This window comes from Vicugna pacos, chromosome X, assembly GCF_048564905.1.
Source record: "Vicugna pacos chromosome X, VicPac4, whole genome shotgun sequence".
NCBI classification, from domain to species: Eukaryota; Metazoa; Chordata; class Mammalia; order Artiodactyla; family Camelidae; genus Vicugna; species Vicugna pacos.
Genome location: NC_133023.1, coordinates 71,989,937 through 72,013,519, shown reverse-complemented (window position 1 = coordinate 72,013,519; position 23,583 = coordinate 71,989,937).

Here is a 23,583-nt window from a genome sequence, read left to right as displayed (position 1 = left end):
GTATGTGTCTATGGAGAGAGAGAGATTTTTTCCAGTCTGCGGCTCACAAATTTACATTTTAACTTTGTCTTTTGATAAACAGAAGTGTTTTTTGGTGAAATACAATTTTCAAATTTTTTGTTATGGTTTATGCTTATTGTTTCTTATTTCAGAAGTCTTTGTTTACCTTCAAATCATGAAGACATTATCTTATGTTTTGGTCAGAAAGCTTTATTCTTTGATCATTCACATTTAGGTCTATACTCATTTCAAATTGATTCTTGCTCATGATGTGAGGGAGGTTTTAGGTTTATTATTTTTCCACATGGATTTTTAAATGCAGATTAGGTTCATTTACATTTTAGGTAATGGCTACTACAGTGGGATTTAAATCTACCACCATGCTATTTGTTTTCAGTTTTCCCACTTGTTCTTTGTCCTCTATTACTCTTTTCTTGCCCTTTTTTGTATTAATCATATATATATATATATATATATATATATATATATATGTATGTATGTATTTCACATTATGTGTTTGTGGAAAAATCTCCCATGGATTTTGCAGAACTCCTATTAAGTCTCTGTTTCAAAGTCACAGAAATTGATATGCTATGAAAGATGTTTGCTTTTATTTTTCTCCAGAAGCTTTTGTTCCTTACATAGCATGAGGAGTACACGTGCAGTCATTTTCTTGCTATAATGGTAGAGCTAACCACTACTAACCAAAAAATAATAAAACTTTTCTTATCTCCACAAGAGCTGAATGGTTACTTTCCTGGGTGGGCACCTGAATTAACAGAAAGGGTGACTGCATAAACCAGATATTTCCAGAGAAATTTAGAGCATTGTCTTCTTAGGATTTTACATTTCAGGAAGAACTAATCTTCCCCAGATACTTATTTATGTACCAAATGGTTAAAGTAAGATCCCAAGATGCTTCCTATTACTTTTACAAGGAGATGCAGAAGGAAAGAAGGGGTAGGTGACTTTATTATACTTTTTAAATGGAGAAAAGTATTATTTCTGGGTCTCTTGCCAATAGATTGATGTCACCACTTGTGGGAGATTTTATCGATCAGGCTCTCGTCACATCTCCTTGTGGGGTGCTAGGCATGGGAAACATGCTGCAGCGTTTTTCTGGCTGTTGATTTTGCTGTGAGTGAAATGAAATTCTGACCTCTGATTTAGATGCCTGGTATTTATTCAAGTATCTCTCTATATAAAAATCCATAACTGTGCAGGTATGGTAACATCTGAGACCATTCACATTTTCTGACCTAATCTGTTACTTTTTTGATATGTCTTTCAGTATGAACTTTGTAGTTACCTTAGAGATGACAATCTGTACTCTTCACTCATTACAGCTTAATTGGTACTTCACCATATCACAAACAAGAAAAAAAAATAAAAAGCTGCTCTATAACTCTACTTACCTTCCCCAACTTTTTGCCTATTGTTATATATTTTATGTCTATATAACTTATAAACTGCACAACACATATGAGTGACCATTAAATAAGACATTCAAGAGTTTTTATGTTTACCTGTTTAAATATTCCATCTACAAATCCATTTCATCCATCTTTTACTTTATTTCTTTTACTATTTTAATTACAGATATTTTGAAATTCCTGTATACATCATCTCTGTGACTGCTTCTATTTCCTGTTTTATCTCCTGGTTATCAATCCCTTTCCTTCTTGTTTACATGTCAGAAATTTTCTTATTGTGTGCCATGCATCACGGATGGTATAATTTGCAAGTTCTGGATTATGTTATCTTCCTCTAGGGAGTGTTCAATTTTGTTCAGGGAAGCAGTTAAATTACTGGAAGATCATCTTGATTCTACTGAAGTCTGGTTTTAGGACTGATTTTTTAGGAAATAGGTCCACTTATTTCAAATTTCCTTTACTCTAGGGCTAAGCTTTTACTCCTAGCATGTGATTCTTTCTCTAAGAAGTGACTTTTCAGGAGTACCAACAGAATGCCTAAAGCATTCATCAATGCCTTTGCATTCTGACTGGGGCTGGCTTTAACGTATCTCCAGAAATATCTAGCCTCTGAAAATTCTGTACAGCTCTCAGAGTCCACAGCAGCTATTTTCTGCTAGACTTCCTAAAGTTTCCCCCTTAACATATACAGCTTGAGAACTGACCAGGACCCAAGGGGAATTTTTTAATAGATTTTTGGGACTCTTTCCCTGCAGCTCTGACTTCTCAGGTACCCACTACAAATCCTAATCTATGTTTCCTCCATCCAGTGAAGCTGTCATTTTCTGCTTGGACTTATTATCCCTAAGCTGTTGCTTGTAAACTGACATTTTGCAAATAACAGAGAAAGGTACGGGGAATATGAGGCTTACCTCATATACTGCCCTTCTCTCCTGGATCGTAGCTGTTCATCTGTGAATGTCACTTATCTGTCAGTAGTTGTTTTGTTAATTTTTCAGTTTTTAAAATTATTTATGGTGTGAGGGTATGTCTCATACCAGCTCTCAAAGGTGAAAACAATCAATACGAGTTTAAACTAGAAAAGTCTTTGAGTAACATGAAAACCTCTGAGTAAGTAGTGAGTGCTCCTTGAAGGAAAAACACTTTTTTTGCAGCTGAGAAGGCTATGTTGGAGGTTATTTAGCCTTAAAACATGAGTTCAAGCGGGGTCGATCTATATCCAGTCCGAGTTGTAAGTTTCCACCTAAGTTCTTATAATTGCTAGAAATTCACACATCACAATCATGGGTGAAGGGAAACATTTTCTTTTCTTTTTTGTTTTACAGCTTTATTGATAAATATTTGACATACCATGCAATTCACTAATTTAAAGTTTAAAGTTCAGTGTTATTATTATATTCACCAAGTTGTGTAACGATTCCAAAAATTAAATTTTAGAATATTTTCAACATTCCAAAAATTAAATTTTAGAATATTTTCAACATTCCAAAAAGAAACCCCATACCTACCAGCAGTCTATCTCCATCCCCATTTTCCTCCCCTAGTTCCAGGTATCCACTAATTACCTCTCTGTCTCTATGGGTTTGCCTATTCTGGACATTTCTCATAAACAGAATCATGTAGTATGTAGTCTTTTGTGACCAGCTTCTTTCATTTTGCCTAGTGTTTTCAAGAGATAAGACTCTTTACAATTAGTTTACTTCCTATGTTTATTTTTATTGAGCTATAGATATATGGAGAGACATAGATATATTCTACACTAACAAAATTTGTCATTTTAATGTGTACAATTCAGTGGATTTTAGTATATTCACAATGTTGTGCAACCATCACCACAATCTAATTCCAGAATATTCCTGTGAGCCCACAAAGTAACCCCGTACCTGTTAGCAGATACTTCCAATTCCTCTTTTTTCCCATCCTCTGAAAACACTAATATACTTTCTCTCTATGTTCCTTTGCCTATTATGGACATTTTATAAAATAGTATGATATAACATGTGGCCTATTGTGTGTGGCTTCTTTCATTTAGCATAGTGTTTTCAAATTTCTTCTACACTATAGCATATATCATTCTTTACTTCACTTTTTTAAATTGAATAATATTCTACTGTATGGATATGCCACATTGGGTTTATGAACTTATCAGACTATGGACATCTGGGCTGTTTCCAATTTTTGACTATAATGAATAATATTGCTATGATCATTTCTGTGCAACATGTGTTTTCAATTATTATCAATATGTTTTCAATTCTCTTGGGTGTATACCTAGGAGTGAAATTGCTGGGTCATGTGGTAATTCTGTTTAGCATTTTGAGTAACTGCCAAACTGTTTTCCAAAGCGGCTACACAATTTATACTCCCACAAGCAATGTTTGGGTGTTTCAGTTTCTGTCTCTTCATCAACACTTGTTATGGTTTATCTTTCTTCATTCATAAATCATATCATTTATCTGTAGACTCATTTTATTATATCCTCAAAAATCAGTATTGAGACTTATTATTGTAAGCTGTACCTACCTTGTTTTCCCTGAGGCAATAAATAACATGGCTTAACATTAATGGCTAAATGATTGAAGAAAAATAATCTACTGTACCAGTAAGGGAAAATGTATCAAAAGTCACTCCAAAATATCCTTTTTACGCATGTTTATTGCCTGTTGTTGCCTTAGAAGGGCTTTGTGCATCTAAAGTTTCCTTGTTAGATACGTGAGCTATTTAAATTGATGTACTTAAGAGTCACTAAAGAGCTTTGAGGTAGGGGAGGGATGCCAGAACATCAACCTTAGAAAATCTGATTGGGCCTGATCCTATGTATGTTTTTAAAATTTCACAGATGAGTCTGACTTACTGTCAGTCTAGGGAACAACTGATAAACACTGGCGATATGTGATCACACAGAGGAAATAGCTAGTATCTTTTAAAAAAAAAGTGCTTATTGGAAGAAACGAAAAATCCTTAGAGAACATTACCTCTTGCAATAATATCAACAGGTTTACAGATGTTACCGGTTTTCTGTCTCTAAAAAAAAATGTACACTATGAACACTACTAGCACCTGAAATTCTTCTCTATTGCCCATGGAATACAGTATAATGTCTGAGAACATTGCTCTTAAACCAAACTGCCCAGTTACAACCTAGCACTGCCACTTATGAGCTGTGTAAGTAATTTGAGAAAGTCCTCTAACCACTCTGGGTCTCCTTTACTCATTTGACTGCCATTTGTAAAATTAGAATAAGAGCAACTATTACTTGAGATTGTTGTAAGGATTAGTTAGTACACGTGAATACTACAGCATCTGACCTTGAAGTGTTAAAAAAAATGGTCATTTTCTCTCTTGGAAGAGAAGAACTTATGCATTTCACATTCGATTGTAGATACTTACAGTAAAATAATTTGCAGTGTAGAGAATCTATATTCATTATGAATTATTTTTTAAAATTTATAGATCAGTTGAAATATGTCATATCCATTCTTTGATAATTGTAGGCTGAATCCACAGAATGTTTTTGTATGTTGAGAAGATAGAGAGGTTTACGCTACAAGTATTGGATCTTAACAAAGAAGCTGGAAGAAAAACATCACAATATTTACAATATTATGTTAGTTTCAGGTGTACATCATAGTGATTCCACATTTTTGCAGATTATATTCCATTATAGGTTATTACAAGGTAATGGGTATAATTCCCTGTACTATAGAGTATATCTTTTTTGCTTATATATTTTATACATGGTAGTATATATCTGTTAATCCCATACCCCTAACTTGTCCCTCCCCTCTAGTCTCTCTCCTTTGGTAACGACAAGTTTGTTTTCTATATCTTTGAGTCTGTTTCTGTTTTGCATGTACATTCATCTATAGTATTTTTTAGATACTGCATGTAAGTGATATCATACAGTATTTGTCTTTCCCTCTCTGACTTATTTCACTTAGAATAATATTCTCTAGGTCTATCCACATTGCTGCAAATGGGATATTTCATTCTTTTTATGTCTGAGTAATATTCCATTATGTGTGTATATATATATTATTATTGTAAGCTGTACCTACCTTGTTTTCCCTGAGGCAATAAATAACATGACCTAACATTAATGGCTAAAAGATTGAAGAAAAATAATCTACTTTACTAGTAAGGGAAAATGTATCAAAAGTCTTCTTCATCCATCTTCTTCATCCATTCATCTATTGATGGACACTTAGGTTGCTTCCATCTCTTGGCTATTGTAAATAGCCATAGTGCTGCTATGAACATTGGTGCATATATCTTTTCAAATTAGAATTTTCTCTGGATATATGCCCAGGAGTGAAACAGGATAGAAAGCCCAGAAGTAAATCCACACACTTATGGTCAACTGATCTATGACAATGGAGCCAAGAATACACAATGGAGAAAAGACAGCCTCTTCAATAAGCGGTGCTGGGAAAACTGGACAGCTATATGTAAAAGAATGAAATTAGAACAATCTCTAATATCATATACAAAAATAAACTCAAAATGGATTAAAGACCTAAAGGTAAGATCAGATATTATAAAACTCCAAGAAGAGAACATAGGCAGAGCACTCTTTGACATAAAACACAATGTTTTTTTGGATCTGTCTCTTAGAGTAAAGGAAATAAAATAAAAAATAAACAAATAGTACCTAAATAAACTTTAAAGCTTTGCACAGTAAAAGAAACCATCAAGAAAACGAAAAGACAACCTATAGAATGAAAGAAAATATTTGAAAATGATGCAACTGACAAGGGTTTGATTTTCAAAATATACAAACAGTTCGCACAGCTTAATATTAAAAAAAAAAAACCCAATCAAAAAGTGGGCTGAAGGCCTAAATAGACATTTCTCCAAAGAAGACATACAAATGGTCAACAAGCATATGAAAAGATGTTCAATTATTAGAGGAATGAAAATCAAAATTATAATGAGGCAACACCTCACACCAGTCACAATGGCCATTATTAAAAAAGTCTACAAATAATAAATACTGGAGAGGGTGTGAGGAAAAAGGAACCTTCCAACACTGTTGATGGGAACGTAAATTGGTGCAGCTACTATGAAGAACAGTATTTAGGTTCCTTGAAAAATTAAAAACAGAATTACCATATGATCCAGCAATCCCACTCCTGGGCATATATCCAGAGGGAACCTTAATTCAAAAAGACACCTGCACCCCAACATTCATAGCAGCACTATTTACAATAGCTAAGACAAGGAAACAACCTAAATGTCCATCGACAGATGACTGGATGAAGATGTGATATATTTATACAGTGGAATGCTATTCAGCCATATAAAAGTAATAAAATAATGCCACTTGCAGCAATATGGATGGACCTGGAGATTATCATATTAAGTCAAGTCAGACAGAGAAAGACAAGTATCATATGATATCACTTCTAAGTGGAATCTAAAAAAATTATAAAAAATGAACTTATTTACAAACCAGAAATAGACTCACAGACATAAAAATGGTTACTAAATGGGAAGGGGGTGAGGGATAAATTAGGAGTTTGGGATTAATACATGCATATTCATTTTTTAATGAAAAAGAATATGAAAATGAATATGTGTTTGTATATGCATGACTGGGACATCGTGCTGTACACCAGAAATTGACACATTGTAACTGACTGTACTTCACCAAACAAATAAATAAACAATTATATCTATAAAATAGACTATTAGACAGTAATTAGAGTAAGAAAAATTTCAATGTGTTCACTGATACAGAACATCAAAAGGGTATACTATTAATTGAGCAAAATAGCAAAGTCAAAAATTTGTACATGGATCTTATCTGTGTAAATTTAAAAGTTTGTATATATGATGGCTTATAATATTTTATTGGAATGATAAACAAAATGTTTATTTTTCTGGTGAGAAGTAGCAATTTGTGTGGGGAGGACAAGGGGTATTTTGCCTTTAATTTTTTTCTTGCACATTTTTTCTTCTGTTTGAATTTTTTATTATGAGCATATACTATTTATATTTTAAGAATAAATATGAAAAGTTTAATGCTTATTAATCTGTGTCCTGAACATATACCTTAATAAAGTTTTGTTTTTATGAAATTGGTTACTTTATGTTTAGTTGTATTATATCTAAAGATAATTCACTTGCAACACAAGTTTTAGGAACACTGAAATAGCTTTACTCTTTTTTTAAACTTTAAGGTAAATATTATGTTTAAAATTTTCAGTTTGTGGGTAGATAGTTAATAATAAGTAGAGAAAGCCAGCGCCACTTCCTTAGACCGGGACGTTGCTTAAGCTAGCCGATGCTTTTGCTACTAAACAAAAACGATGATTTAGACCATTGATCAAAAAACTTTTAAAGTCACCTAGGAAATGTATGCAGAGGATAGTGGACTTATTGATCTTAGTATTGTTTATAGTTCCTTGTGTTAGCAATAATATAGTCATTTAGGGCTTAATTAAGTCAATGGCAAAATTGGAAACACTCTCCTTCCAAGGAGATGATGAGAAGGTAGAAAAGAGGGAAGAGGAGGAGAAGGGAGATGTGGAGGAGGGAAAGGAGGAGAAGGAAGAAGCAGGTGAACAGAAGGAGGAGCCTTCTGTTCTTCAAAGCCTAACCTGTAACCCCAATATTAAAACTGAAAGAGGTAGTTTCTCTATTTGAAGTGAAATTGAGTGACTAGAATTACCGGACAATATGCCTTTTTCATTCTCCCAGGGCTCAAATATAAAGCCGACTAAGAAGATGTTCAAATATTTTCTGGCTCAACCCTTCATTATTTAAATTGAATAAAAAGAAAAAATAAAGAAAACATTTCTTAAGCTCTTACAGCATTTGGCTATGGCCTAAGGTAGAGACCTGAATAAAAAAACAACAAAGGCCATAAGAATGGTATATAAAGGGTGCTATAGTAGCTTCGAAGAAGTTGGAATTAGGTCATATTGGAGGAATAACTAGGAAAACCAGGAAGATCTACAGAGAGGAAATTCCTAATTGCATCATAGAATCATAGTTTCACCCTGATCCACTCTGTCCTCCTCTCTAGGGCTGGGATTGGCACTAGAGAAATTCTAAGTTTCTCTTTTTATAGAACGAAAAAAGTGAGCCTAGTGGAATTTAGTGACTGCTTTAAGGTGAAACAGCAAGTTAATGTGCAGAAAATATTTAAGCAATTATTTTTCTGTATCATGAAATCAAACAGAGGTGGATGCTACTAGATGCTATGGAAGAGGCTTAAAAGCCAATTAATATTTATAAATGGTTGATTTTTTTTCTAATATTTGAGGGAGATTTCATATTATTAAGGACTTTGTCAAATGATATCATATACATAATATATGTCCTCATGCAGAAAACACACACAAACAAAAACATCCAAATAGCAAAACTTACAACTTGTTTTTTCACTTTGTGGTGGGAACTTATTTTCCCCCATAGATAAGTACATCTACTTATTTTCTAAATAGATATTATTTTCTTCAATAGGATTCATAAAAAAGGGTAACAATTCAAGCTTGTTCTAAATTGCGAATATTTTTTTTTCTTGCTCTTAAGTCCTTCTACCATCAGCTTAGTTACCATGAGTAAACACTTGTGCACACCATGGCACTGCATGTTATCAAGCTGCACATTACAGAGATACCAGATGGAGTTATGGTGGCCTTTCTTTCACATTCTGCATGTGTTTTCGGCACAGTCATACTCTTTGAGCTCTCCAGAGTATAATGAGGCACCCATCCCAACCCAAAGATGGTTAAACTCTGTCTCAAGACAATACAGCTTGTTTTACATTTTTGTAGGTATGCATGAAATGTATTAAGACAGCTCTGAAATTATGGAACATACACAGAGCAAGGTCTACCTTCCACTTTACCAATACCTATGCATATTAGGCTTGTATTTGCACCCTAGGCTAGTGAAGATCACTGAAATCAGTAGGAATATAGATGCTTCCAACTTGGCTAAACTTGGAGAACATCAAGTTATCCCTGACCCCAACCTTCCGCCCCGACCTCTTCCCCAGCATGTCATATACATTTTGGGTTTCTCCTCCTCCTCCTTCTGTTCACCTGTTTCTTCCTTCTCCTCCATTCAACTCCTCCACATCTCCCTTCTCCTCCTCTTCCCTCTTTTCTACCTTCTCATCATCTCCTTGGAAGGAGGGTGTTTCCAGTTTTCCCATTGACTTAATTAAGCCCTAAATGACTATGTTATTGCTAACACAAGAACTACAAACAATACTAAGATCAATAAGTCCACTATCCTCTGCATACATTTCCTAGGTGACTTTAAAAGTGCCTGAAAATCCTGTGGAAATTATATCCTAATAGAAGCATACCTGAGGCTCAAATGTCACTTTGCTACATTATAATTACAATGCAACCTTTTTAATAGCTTTATTATATGACTAAAATACTTATCCTTAAAAGTGTTTTGTAGTATTATTTGGAATTTGGCATTTTATCTAGCTAAGAAAAGATCCATGTGGAATAAGAGGATATTTTAAGAAATATAAATAAATTTTATAATTGTCTTTCTATGGCAGCAATAGTCATTCTGACTCTATCTTAACTCTGTAATATACAAGAAAGCATTTTCTGCCGCCACCTCAGTGCTTTAAAAAGCTTTCCCCTGAGCTTTCAAAGAAAAGGAATGTTATCACCGTAATTGGATAGTCTGTGACAACATGTTATAATTTCTTTATTAATTATGATTCTTAATGTAGAGAAAATGAAATCTCAGTGTGTTTGAATTCAGTTACCCTGCCAAAGTTAATTGCTCCTCAAGAGATCCCAACCTTGGGATGTGCTGGGAGTGTGAAAAAGAACAACTGCTGACTTTAGTATCTTATTTTCCAGTCAGTTAACATTTTTCATGTAATTAGCCCCAGTGTTCTTTTTAGATTAACAGATCAACTAATAATATATTATGTTTTAAAAGAAGCAAACAACAAGAAAGTGGGAACATAACAGAAGCGTATTTAAAGGGCATTGACTCGTTACAATAAATACATTTAAACAACATCAGCTTAACCTTTACAAAAGTGTGTTTACTGTTACCATTAGATGCTCTACTATCCAAAATAAGTAAACCATCAAGCTTAACATGTAGTACTTTCACATTTGTCTAAGTTAACTTGTGTGGCTTATTAATAAGAGATCATTTTGTATTATCTTTAAGAATATATTTTACGCATAACGTATCCTCACATAATAAAATCATTTTAGTGAAAACAACAGCCCAAACTGCCAGACAATTGGTCTCCAGCTCCTGATAAAAGTGTGCTTAAGACAACTGATATTCTAGAAGATTAGATGGGGCAGTGGACTTGCAAAGTAATTTTTCCTCTAGCCTGACTTCTCTAATATCTACTCTATTATCACCAGAAACCTATATACTTGAAATCTAATGCTATAATCTCGCATAGAAGTGATTATATTGATTTGCAATTTAGTGTTAGTACCACAGTTTTTTAATTTAGAGTCAGCAAAAGATGGGTCTATTTGACATGTTTATTTACAGTTTTTGGAAAACAGCATCAGTGGCATTGTTCATTATATTATTAAATGCTCTAATCATGTACTTATGCAATATATATATTTTTCTGGGCATTGCTAGAAAAAAAAGTTATGTTAGTCTAGTGTTACACTTCATTTCACTGGTTAATAAGAGGTATGTAACCTGACACATTTCAAATTTTGGAATTGAGCAGAATACGAATAATAGTAACAAAATGCACATGGAAGATATGAAACATTACACACTAAACATTTAAGTACAGATCAAATTTATACGTGGTGCATATAAGTCATATTTGGATTCGGGGAAAAAAGAGAGTTAGGGTTAGGGTGAAAGTTAAAGTAATAAACAATTATTACATAATTAAATCAATGGTTGAAATAGCCAGATCAAATTCATCATTTTCAGTCTTCTTAATGAGACTTAAATCTACCAACTGTTCATCTTGCTAATTCTGTGATAACTGACCTCTCTTATATACAGCACCCATTCTACCCCTACAACTCTGAAATATCACTTTCTCCTCCTAAAAAAAATTTCACAAAACAGAATTGCCTACATAGATTTTGTGGTCAGAAACTACAGGCACAATCAGAGAATCATAGAACTGAGAGGTGGTTCCAAAGTTAGTTCAACTCAAGGCACTGATGTGTTCGTTAAGTTTTGGCTAAACTGACTTAACTAGAAATATAATGGTGATTTGTAGTGTTTTCAATTTCTGTGGTGTAAATACTCCCTTCGTGGCTAATTCCAAACTGCCAGTTGTCGTCCATGGTCATTGACCACAGAGTTGGGAAGAGATGAGTGGAATTGGCTCTACGGAGCCAGTACTCTGGCTCCAGCAAACCACTGGATCAAAGTGATCACCAAATCTAGGTAGTTCTGGAATGATGGCAGCCAGCAGATGGTGGTTGCTTGGAAGCTTATTAAACTGTTGATCATCTCTGCAATTGTGTTCTTTGCATCTAACTTAGCTCTTATCACAACCTATGTGAATTTCATTTTATGTTATTTGGAGATGAAATCTGACTGGTGCATAGTATCTTTTTTTTTTTTTATGTCCAGACTTCCTGCCTTTGAAGGTCATTAAGTGACCTTCTAGCATTCCCTTCTAAACTGCTCACCTGAACCTGCTTTTGCTTTTCTTTAAAGCCTATGTGGTACTTTCTATGTGAAACCACAAATCATATTTAGTCCATAGACAGCTGATACTTGTACAACAGGGGTTTCAACTGTGGTGGGGAGGTCCACTTAAAAGTGGATTTTTTCCAATAAATACATACTATGTTTATGATCCAGGGTTGGTTGAATTGATGGATGTCAAATCCATGGATATGGAGGGGCAGCTATAGTATTTGAGCATTAGAGGATTTTGGTATCCGTAGTAAGTTCAGGAACCAATCCCCCATGGATACCGAAGGATGGCTGTAGTCTGGCTTGATTTGGAAGTTTGTTCAAGTTGTACTGGCTGTCACATTATTAACTAACACTTCTATCATCTGCATGAGCAGAAAACAAGTATTTTCAGTTTATTTAAATTTTCTCATTAATACTTGGCCACATTTTGGTACATCCTATATATATGGTCCTCTTTGCACTCTCCAGTTTTCTTCCTTTCCTTTTCCTCTCATTTTTCTTTACCTTCCTTTTCTTTGTATGTATCTATCTCTGTCACTGTATTTATCTATCTAAAAAATGATTATAATTTTTCTAATAATAAACGATAACTCAACTTCACATACTAAGACAACACTACTGACTCACCATGGTAGTAGTGGAAAGATGATAGAATTCAAGGTAAAAGAGGCCTGAGTTCAAGTATCTTGGTAGCAGTGGGACCTTGGGTAAATTGCTTAAACTCTTTGAGCTTTATTTCCCTTATTTGTAAAATGTCAATAATAGCTACCTTGTAAGGTTGTTGTAAGAATGAAATAGGGTGTATATTGTTCCTGGCATATTATAAGACCTGAATAAATGGTAGCAGTGATAGTATTGTAGTAAGACTCACAATATATGACATTTAAGTAGTAGAAATAAAGGTACATTACATTAGCTTTCAAAATACCTCTTTCTCAGTTACTTATATGCTCTTTAGGGACCTGTTTGCTAGGACACCGGCAAGGGTTCAGAGTATATTTTCAATGCAACCCCACTAGCAAAAATGCTTCAAATTAATGAATTATTAAGAATCTTGAGAAGTCTTTTTTGAGACAAAAAGAGCACTTCCCAATCCTTTAATGTGGTACATGTTTGCCTCTCAGCAAATTAAAGCCTCTTAATTTACTGCACTATCTCTCCCACTCTAATCACATCAAAACACACTGACTGTTTCATTGCATTCCTTTACAATCAGAAGACATCCTTCTGCCATCGTGTGCATAGCTGTAGTTTCTCCAATATACATTTCTGTCGTTGGCCTTTGGTATCCACATGTGCTATTTTGCTGGTACTCCAATGTTGCTATATGAAACTAAGCGGGTCACTTTGGATACTATTTTTGCCTTGCAAATTGTTTAGAGGGTCTACTTAAATTAGCATCATTTGCAATCCTTTTATTTCCAGAGAATTAATAACACTTGAAATGTTGGCTTTCATTGAGCCCAATATCACTTGACTATTCCACTGGTTCTATTGGGGAGTAAGAAATTTCCCTCTACCCTTCTAGGTTCTTCTGGCTGGTCTAAGAATTAAATTGACATGAGACAGATGAACAGGAGAAAATCACACAAAAGTTGGTTACATGTATACACGGGACAGACCCAGGAAAACTGAGTAACTCACTAAAATGGCTGAAACCCTCACCCTCATCTCCAGCAAAAGACAAAAGAGGATGTCGCGGGGAGTGGTTTGGAACTTCACAGGGGAAGAAGGCAATTCGCATGGAGATGAAAAAGCAAATGTTTGGTTAAAAAAAAAATGCTTGCTCAGCCAAGCAATGACAATGGGACACAGGGTAAACTATGATCTCTGTCTCAGATTACAGATAGACAGATCTCTGATCTGAGTTTCCCACAGCACACCTAGCCCATATTTTCTGCAGGTATCTCTGGCAATAGCTCTATTCCTGTAATAAGCCACCTACCTAAATTCTTCAGGCAGTTAGGGGGAAGGTCAAAGTTTCTTCCTGAGTCCTTCTTTGGGCTGTGATTGTTTTCAACTCAAAATAATTTGCATGCCAGAGATATTTTGGGGTGGTAAATTCTCTTCTACATTTCTTAAGGAATGTTTCAAAAAATCCATGTCACTAGTAAAATAATAAAGTTACCCTTGAAGACCTGATTTTCAGCTCAGGAATTGCTGCAGGCCTGCTCCACTCTCCCAGCCCCTTTTTCCTGATCCCAAACACTTCTTAACAGCCCTCTTTACTGCCTACCAACCTCTACATTTGTATCAAGATTACATTTTGTGCAAACAGTTGCCTACCCTCTAACCTTGAATTTAGTCACTCAGATTTTGGACCTGCTGTTTAATTTGGTTTTGGTTCAACCTCCTGTTTAAATTGGAGCACTTGGTGGCTTAAGTTTAGGAATTTCTCCCAGATCAGCTCCCAGCATTCTTATTCTTGACCTTTGTTCTCATCATTAATTTCAAAGATTTGAAACAGTTATACAGAACTGTGGGGGAAAAGGGTACAAAACAAATTACTTAGTAATAAAAATACACCTGCCTACTTTTCCAAATAAAATGTATCAGGAATGTAACAAGTATAGTTTTATTAACATCTTCAACAAAACCTGTATTTGAGTCATAAAGATGAGTATTTTACAGCCCGATATTAATATAATTATGAAAATTATTTGACAATTAGTAAAGACTGCCTCAAATTATGATATCTTAAAGACCTGCTTATACTGGATTAAAATACCAAGTTATTTGGATGAACAAAGCATACATTGCATTTGGAAATGCTTATCAGCCATTATCATATTTAACAAAACTCTTATTGAGGAATGGTCATATGGAAAGTAATTTGTAACAGCTGGAGAGTAGAGTCACCAAATGGATACATTTATTTAAAAATACATTTAATTTTTTTAATATTCTTTTCCAGTGAAATTGCAAGTCTAATCAATACTTGGTATATTTAATGTGTCCACATTTTTATAAACATCCCTAAAAGCCCAGCCTAATGGATAAAATCGCTTTACAGAACATATTATATGCTGATAAACTCCTCATTGATTTAGATTACCGGATGGACTTGGAAGAGATGGCCAAAAATGCAGCGAGATTAGCCATTTTTTAGGCTTGCATGGTTTACAAAGTAATCCACCTCTTTCATTTGTTTTCCTGTGATGAGTTTTAATAACACCCATAGAAGCTTAGCTACTCAAGAATATGTTGGGCCCACTGACATCCTTCAAAGTCCAACAACCCCCATTTCTGGGCTGTCAGATGTCTGCCTATGATCCCTCCACAGGTAAAGTACATTCTTTATTGGGTATGTTTCCCTTAACAAACTGATAGCCCCAGGTAATGCCCACCTTCTCAGAGTCAAATCCCACCGCCCTTCACGGGCCCTAAACCTCTTACCTCAACTACAACCAACCAGAGACTTGGGCACAAGCTGAGCAGGCACCTTGTGACCTGACCTCATAAAAGATCCCAACAACCAGCCCTGAGTGCTCACACAGGCACCCCTCACCTGTGTGGCCTACAGTTGTCTATGACAGTGAACCCTAATAAACTCCTTTCTATTCTTATACTTAACCTCTGGTAAATTCTTTCACCAACCTGCGTTACTGGCCCACCCCTACTGTGTGACACAACAGAATGTATATTATTTGCTGGATTGATGACTGACTGGGGAAGGAAAATATAATTTCAGGTATATAAAACAGTCTATTTAAAGACATGGAGACCTAAAATCTTAAGAAAACTTCTGTGAGATAATACATATAACCTGTGGATAGAAGTTTCCCACATTTTATTCTCTATTTCCAGATGCTAAAATACAATTTTCTATTCTTTTCTTTAGTTACATATTTTATGCTACTCAGTACAAATTGATGTCAAAATGAGCAGTCAGAAAGCATTTAGCTGATTCAGCTTTACCTTTTTTTTTTGTTTTAACCTTAGAAAGCATTAATGCATTTTAGTTTATCTTATTGAGTTTACTCTTAATGCTTTAATTATATACTCTACTGTCTTCCTCTAAAATTTTTCTCATTTTTCAAAACTTTGTCTGTATGCTATTGAATTCCTCATTCTTATTTAATTTATTTTCTTGGTTTTTTTTCTTCTTCTTCTTCTGAGCAATGTGCTTTGGTATGCATAACAAAGGATCCTTATTGTAAGCAGATAGGGTAAGGGGTCCCTGGAGAAAGAGAACCAGGCATGGGTTTATTGACATGAGAAGCCATTTTAGGCCTAAACTATTTTGTGATCTAAGCCTGGCCAATGCTTGTCTCTGCAGAAAAGGCCTCAGGAGTGAATGATTTTATGGGAAAAAAAGAAGGTAAAAACAAATAGCTATTACCAGGCCAGGGAGATAACTTAACCAAATCAGAGACAGACTCCCAGTTTTGTTTCAATGGTGAAGATTAGCCTGAATTACATTCTTATGCTGTTTTGCAGAATTTAAACCCCCTCAAGTGCCCAACCACCAGATCAACCAGAACCTAAGGGATGATGATGTTGACCTTTTCTGACTCTGGTGATTTCATTCAGCTAAAGCCTAGATTCTGTCGACCTTTGCTCCAACTCCGTGCTGACATCTCCTCTCCTCAAGTCCCTTCACGAAAATACATATACTGCCCAAAGCCCTTTATGAATATGCATGTATCCTTAGCTTAAAACTTGCCCAATTTTGCTGTTTGGGGAGACATTGTTTTGGGAAAGATGCCCGGTGTTCTCACTTGCTGCAAGTAATAAATCCTCCTTTCTTGTGATGCTTGGCTTGGTTCTGTATTTTGGCTCGACACTCACCAAGAAGTAAACCCAGTTTTTGGGTAACATTATAGAGTACTAAATATTTACTTAGAAGTACTACCATGCATTGTTTTAATTCCGTAAGTATTTGGATGTTATTCTATAATCGTGTATCGCATGTGACTGAATTTAACAAAATCATAAAAAATAAAAAACAGTTACAGTGTCTTCTTCCTACACAGTGATTAATGAGGCCCGTGCTTGGAAAAGTTACCAAAGAACTGAAGATTCCTTAGACAGAGAAAAATAGAAAAATACTTTTTTCCCCACTTTGTCCTTTTTTTAATCCCCTAACTCTATGTTGCCCCTCACCCTCCTCTCTCCCCTTGGCACTAGTTTGTTCTCTATATCTGTGAATCTGTTTCTTTTTTTGTTATATTCACTAGTTTGTTGTATTTTTTAGATTCCACATGTAATTGTATGTAAACATACAATATTTGTCTTTCTCTGTCTGATTTAAGCACCTTGTACTTTTAATAAGACCACTATGTCTATACAGATATAATGTGGTTTAATCGCCAAATATCTGTACACATTGAGTTTAAATGACAAAATCAAAGGAAGTTGATTTAATACAATAATGACAAATGCAATCAGAAATGTTACAGCCAAAACATAATCTTAACCTTGGTAAAAAAAAAAAAAAAAAAAGACTGCAAACACTGATTGCTGTCAAATCTAAATTATAGCCTTGAGAGGTTTCCAATGAATTTCCAGCACCCAGAACTGTAACTCAGTAACTAGAATAAGATTTTCTTTGTGACTTTTAAAAATAATCTAAAGTATTATTACTTGTACTAGGGAGAAATATTTCATTTGTCCTGACTCAAAGTATATTTGTTGACCCAAATAAAGTTTCATTAGATAAAATGATTTCTATTGTGTCCTTTGTTTGATTAAATGTTTGTTTCCTTGGCTCATTTAAGATGGTTTTGTTAGAGCAGGCAGATAGCTAGATAGGAGCAAAGAAAAGGGGATGCTAGGCCAAATGGCAGGAATTGGGAGAAAGGAGGGGCACAGGCCAAATGCAGGAAACCCTACATCATGTAAGCACCAGGGGTCCCTGGGCAGAGAAGGAAAGGCAGGAACCTCTGGGCTGATAAGTGGTCACAACTTTCGGGGTGACCAGCAGCCTGGAGGCTGACAAAGAAAGGTGGGAAAAGGCAGGAATCTCCAGTGTCTGAATGTAACCTTTTGCTCATTATGCTCTCATTTCAATAAAATTAGCCTTGCAGATTAGAAGTGCCCATCATGCATCAATGCCTTGACACTTCCAAACCAGACTAAAAAAGGACAGAAATCTTTCCTCCCTTTGATAAAGTAGAGTTGGATTGAAAATCAGGGAATACAACCCCAAAGCCTTCCATCCCTAATGAATATTCTGCCCAGTTCATGCCATTTGGCCTGTGTCCCCTTTTCTCTGCTCATATCTAGCTATCTGCCTGCTCTAACAGTTTCTGTAAGCATTATGTTCCTTATCCAAATACTGAAATTATTACTCTGTATCAAGTATGACAGATATCATGATTAAAAAGAAAGGAGATACGTATTTCATATTAGTTATGGTCTGAGCAAAGATAAAATATATTCTGCTTGGTTTCTACAACCTTAATGATAAGTATTGGTCAGCTGTCACTAGCACTATCTAAATCATAGTGAAAATGTAACTTTTCTGTGCAGAAACTTATTCATATATAACATAGAACATAGAAATTATTTACTTGTATTTTGGAAACATATTTATTTTATTCCATGGTTTTATAAGCAGGTTAAATATATCTTACTGATGTGCACTTTAACTATAAAATGGGTTAGCTAGTGAAAAATATATGTAAGTGTCATCTAATTGAAAAGAATGTTATTAATAAAAATAAGTCACATCTCTTATCTAAAAGCTTATCTTCTCTCAGGCAGATCATCACTAATCTACCAACGTATTTACCTAAATATCTTAATTTTGTGTATTATTTTGATTAAATTGGTTGTTAGATTAACAGAATAGAGGACAGGTTGTTTGTAAGTTTTTGAAACCTATTTGTACATTTCTAAACATTGATACAGCAGTGGAGAATAGATTGCCTCCTTTTATGTGCATTTTTACCAGTCCATGACATGTGATGAAATGCAACTGTAGCCTGTGGTGTCAGAAGGACAAGAATTAGGCTGAAAATTAGGTAACAACATGTAAAGTGTTTGCAATTGATTTTCTTATTTTATATTAGTTAATTTTTGTTAACTACCAAAAGTTTAACAAAATTTTCTGACATGTTACTATGATCATCTTAAGGAAAGATCAAACGGTGCCAATGGAGTGATTGTCAGACCTATCACCTAACCAGGGACCACTCAGCATGTCAAAGCAAAAGCCACTGAAGTCCTAACTCTGAATACCTACAAGTTCTCATAACATAAATCTGAAGTCACTAGTATACTGATAAATTCAATCCAATTCAACAAATATTTATTATGTAATTACTATGCACCAGGCATTTTTCTAGGTGCTGACCATAAAATGGTGAACAAAATAGCTAAACTTCTCAAGGAAACCACAGTCTAATGGGGGAAAGAGAACTTTATATAACACATACTGCAACATTTGCTTTAGTTGATGATGACATTAAGCTTGGAGATGGAAGACTGATGGAGGGATTTATTATCAGCTACTCTGGTAGTGGGATCTAAGCAATAGCTAGCTACTTAGCTACTTTGCAACTGGTAGAGATCATCTATGCCTTTATAAATTACTTTCATCTAAAACATGTAAGTTACAATGTAGGAGCAATGAGATTATATTTATATTATCTTTTACTTTTTCTGGCAATTTTTACTTAAGTTATCAAAACTGGTTTGTAAAAAAATATCCCTAATTGATTTAACAAATACTGTCATTCTTTTTCCCTTCTTTAAAAGGGGAAGATATGAATAGGTACCTAAGCCATAAGAATTAAGGAGAAGAAACTGAATTGACTGAAACATTGTTACATTTGGACATGAGTATGTCTACTTACACAAGCCAACAGTCAATGTTGCAAACAGGGACAGAAACTATATAAATTATGACTGTACTCAAAGGTCATTTTGAATATTCCTAGTCACAATATAATCACAAATAATAACTTAGTTATCTCAACATAAAGGAAAAAAATTTCCATCAGGCTTCTATACCTAGACACTATTGATATTTTGGGCCAGATAAGCCTTTGTGTTGGGAGTAGGTGGCTATTTAGTGCATTATAGGATGTTAATCAGTGTCCCTGGCATCTACGTACTATGTGCCAGTAGTTATTCCTCAGTTTTGACAATCAATGATGTTAAGATATTGTCAAATATCCCCCAGGAGGGAGAGAGGTATTATCTTCACATGAAAGCCACTTACTTAGAAAAAACAAGCATCTGTCAGGGCACCATATATATTTATGTTGCATTGAATGCTTTCCCCCTAAGATCAGGAACAAGACTGGCATGTCTACTCTCACAATTTCAACACTGTACTAGAAAATCTAGTCAGTGCAATCAGGTAAGAAAAGTAAATAAAAGGTATCCAGATTAGAAATAAGTAAATAAGAATTGTCTTTACTCGCAGATGACATTATTATCTAAATAGTAAATCTGATAAAATAGATAAAAACACTACTAGAACAAATAAGTGAGTTTAGAAAAGTCACAGGATATCAAATCAGGATACAAAAATCAATTGTATTTCTATGCACTAGCAAAGAATAATATAAACATGAAATTAAAAAAAAAATTTTTTCAATTCTTTTCCAAGATGGAGGCATAGGAAAACTCTGAACTAACCTACTCCCATGGACTCACCAAATTTACAACTACATATAGAGCCCGCTCCAGCTCCAGCCAGCCTGCTTAAGATGCCTGGCACATGCAATCAACACAGAGGATGCTTCTATACAAGGCCACACTCTCAAGATCAGAAGAGGTAGCTGTTTCAGCTAACTCATAGAACAAAATACAGAATGTCAAACAAAATGAAGAAACAGAAAACATGTTTCAAACAGAAAGACAAGAAGAAACCTCAGTAAAAAAAAAAATTAATGAAATAGAAATAAGTAATTTACCTGATAAAGAGTTAAAAGTCATGATCATAAAGATGCTCATCAAACTGGGGAGAGGAATGGAGGAACACAGTGAGAACTTCAACACAGAGTAAGATAATATAAGAAAGAACCAATCATCACTGAAGATTACAATAACTGAAATGAAGAATATACCAGAGGAAATCAACAGCAAATTATATGATACAGAAGAATGGATCAGTGATCTGGAAGACAGAATAGTAAAAATCGCCAATCAAAACAGCAAAAAGAAAAAGGAATTTTAAAAACTAAGGATAGTTTAAGGGACTTCTGCAACAATGTCAAATATATTAACGTTCACGTTATAAAGGTCCCAGAAGTAAAAGAGAGGGAAAGGATCAGAAATAACAAAGAGAGAAACTTAAAGGCAGCAAGAGAAAAACAATGAATTATATAGAAGGGAATCCCTGTAAGAATAACAGCTGATTTTTCGGAAGAAACGTTGTGCGCTAGAAGGGAGCGGCATGATATATTTAAGTGCTGAAAGAAAAAAAATACATATAGTCTACTCAGCAAAGTTATCACTAAGAATTGAAGGAGATATAAAGAGTGTCCAAGACAAGCAAAACATTAAGGAGCTCATCACCACTACAGTGGCCTTATAAAGAATGTTATAGTCCTCATTAAGCAGAAAAGAAAAGGTCAAAACTAGAAAAGAGAAAATATATGAAAGAAAAACTCACTGATTAAGGTAAACACAGTAAAGGCAGTGGATCAGCTACTTAAAAATCTAGTATAAAAGTTAAAAAACAAAAGTAGTAAAATCAACTATAACTCTATTAATTAATTAAGGGATACACAAAATAAGAAAATGGAAAATATTACATCAAAAAATAAAATAAAGGGGGTAGTAAAACGTTAATGCTTTTAGAATGTGTTCAAACAAGTGACTATCAGCTTAAAATAAACTACCATGTATATAGAGGTCAATATTTATGAAACTCATGTTAATCACTAACCAAGAACACATAGTAGATATACACACACACAAACAAAAAAAAAATTCACAGAAAGGAACTCAAATATGACACTAAAGAAAATCATCAAGCCACAAGGGGAAAGACCAAAGAAAAAGAAATACAGAACTACAAAAAAAAAAAACAAAACCAGAAAACACTGGTGAAAAAATGGCAATAAGTACATATCTATCAATAATCTCTTTAAAAGTAAATGCACTAAATACTTCAAGCAAAAGACACAGACTGGCTGAATGGATACAAAAACAAGACCCATACATACATATGCTGTGTACTAAAGACTCACTTCAGATTTAAAGACACATACTGACTGAAAGTGAGAGAATGGGAAAACATATTTCATGCACACAGAAACAAACAGAAATCCAGGATAGCATTACTTATATCACACAAAATAGACTTTAAAATAAAGAATGTAACAGGAGACAAAGAAGGGCATTATGTGATGATTAGGGGATCAATTAAAGAAGAAGTTACAACAATTGGAAATATATATGCTCTTGACAGAAGAGCACCAAATACATAAAGCAAATATTAACAGATAAAGGGAGAAATTGATAGTAATATAATAAAAATAGGGGACTTAAACCCCCACTTACATCAATGGACAGATCATCCACATAGAAAATCAATAAGGAAACACTGACCTTAAATGACACATTAGACCAGATAGACTTAGTAGATATGTGTAAAACATTTCATCCAAAAGCAGCAGAATACACATTCATTTCAAGTGCATATGGAACATTCTCCAAGATAGATCACATGTACAAGACAAGTCTCAATAAAGTTGAAATTGAAATCATATCAAGTATCTTTTCCTACCACAATGGTATGAAACTAGAAATCAAATACATGAAGAAAACTGGAACAAACACAAAGATGTGGAAACTAAACAGCATGCTACTAAACAACCAGTGGATCAAGGAAGAGATCAGAGAGGAAATCAAAAAATACCTAGAGACAAATTAAAATGGAAAAACAACACATTAAAATCTAGAGGGAAGTTTAAACTGATACTGGCCTATCTCAATAAACAAGACAAATATCAAATAAACAATCTAACATTACACCTAAATGAACTAGAAAAATAAGAACAAACAAAGCACAAAGTTGGTAGAAGGAAATAAATAATAAAGATCACAGTGGAACTAAACAGAGTAAAGACTAACAACACAATAGTAGAAACCATCAATGAAAATGAGAGCTGGGTCTTTAAAAAGATAACCAAAACTGATAAACCTTTAGCCAGAGTCATGAAGAAAAAAAGAGAGGGGCCAAATAAAATTAGAAATGAAAGAGGAGAAATCACAACTTGTCCCACAGAAATACAAGGAATCATAAGAGACTATGACAAACAATTATATGCCAGTCAATCGGACAAACTAGAAGAAATGGATAAATTCCTAGTAACATGCAATTTTCCAGGGCTGAACCAAGGTGAAATAGATGACCTGAATAAACACATCACTAGTAATGCAATTGAATCAGTAATCAAAAAACTTCCAACAAACAGAAGTTGAGTAGCAGACATCTTCACAGATAAATTGTACCAAACATTTAAAGAAGAGTTAATAGTTATCCTTCCCAAACTATTCAAAACAACATTGAAGAGAAGCAATGCTTTCAAACTGTTTCCTACAG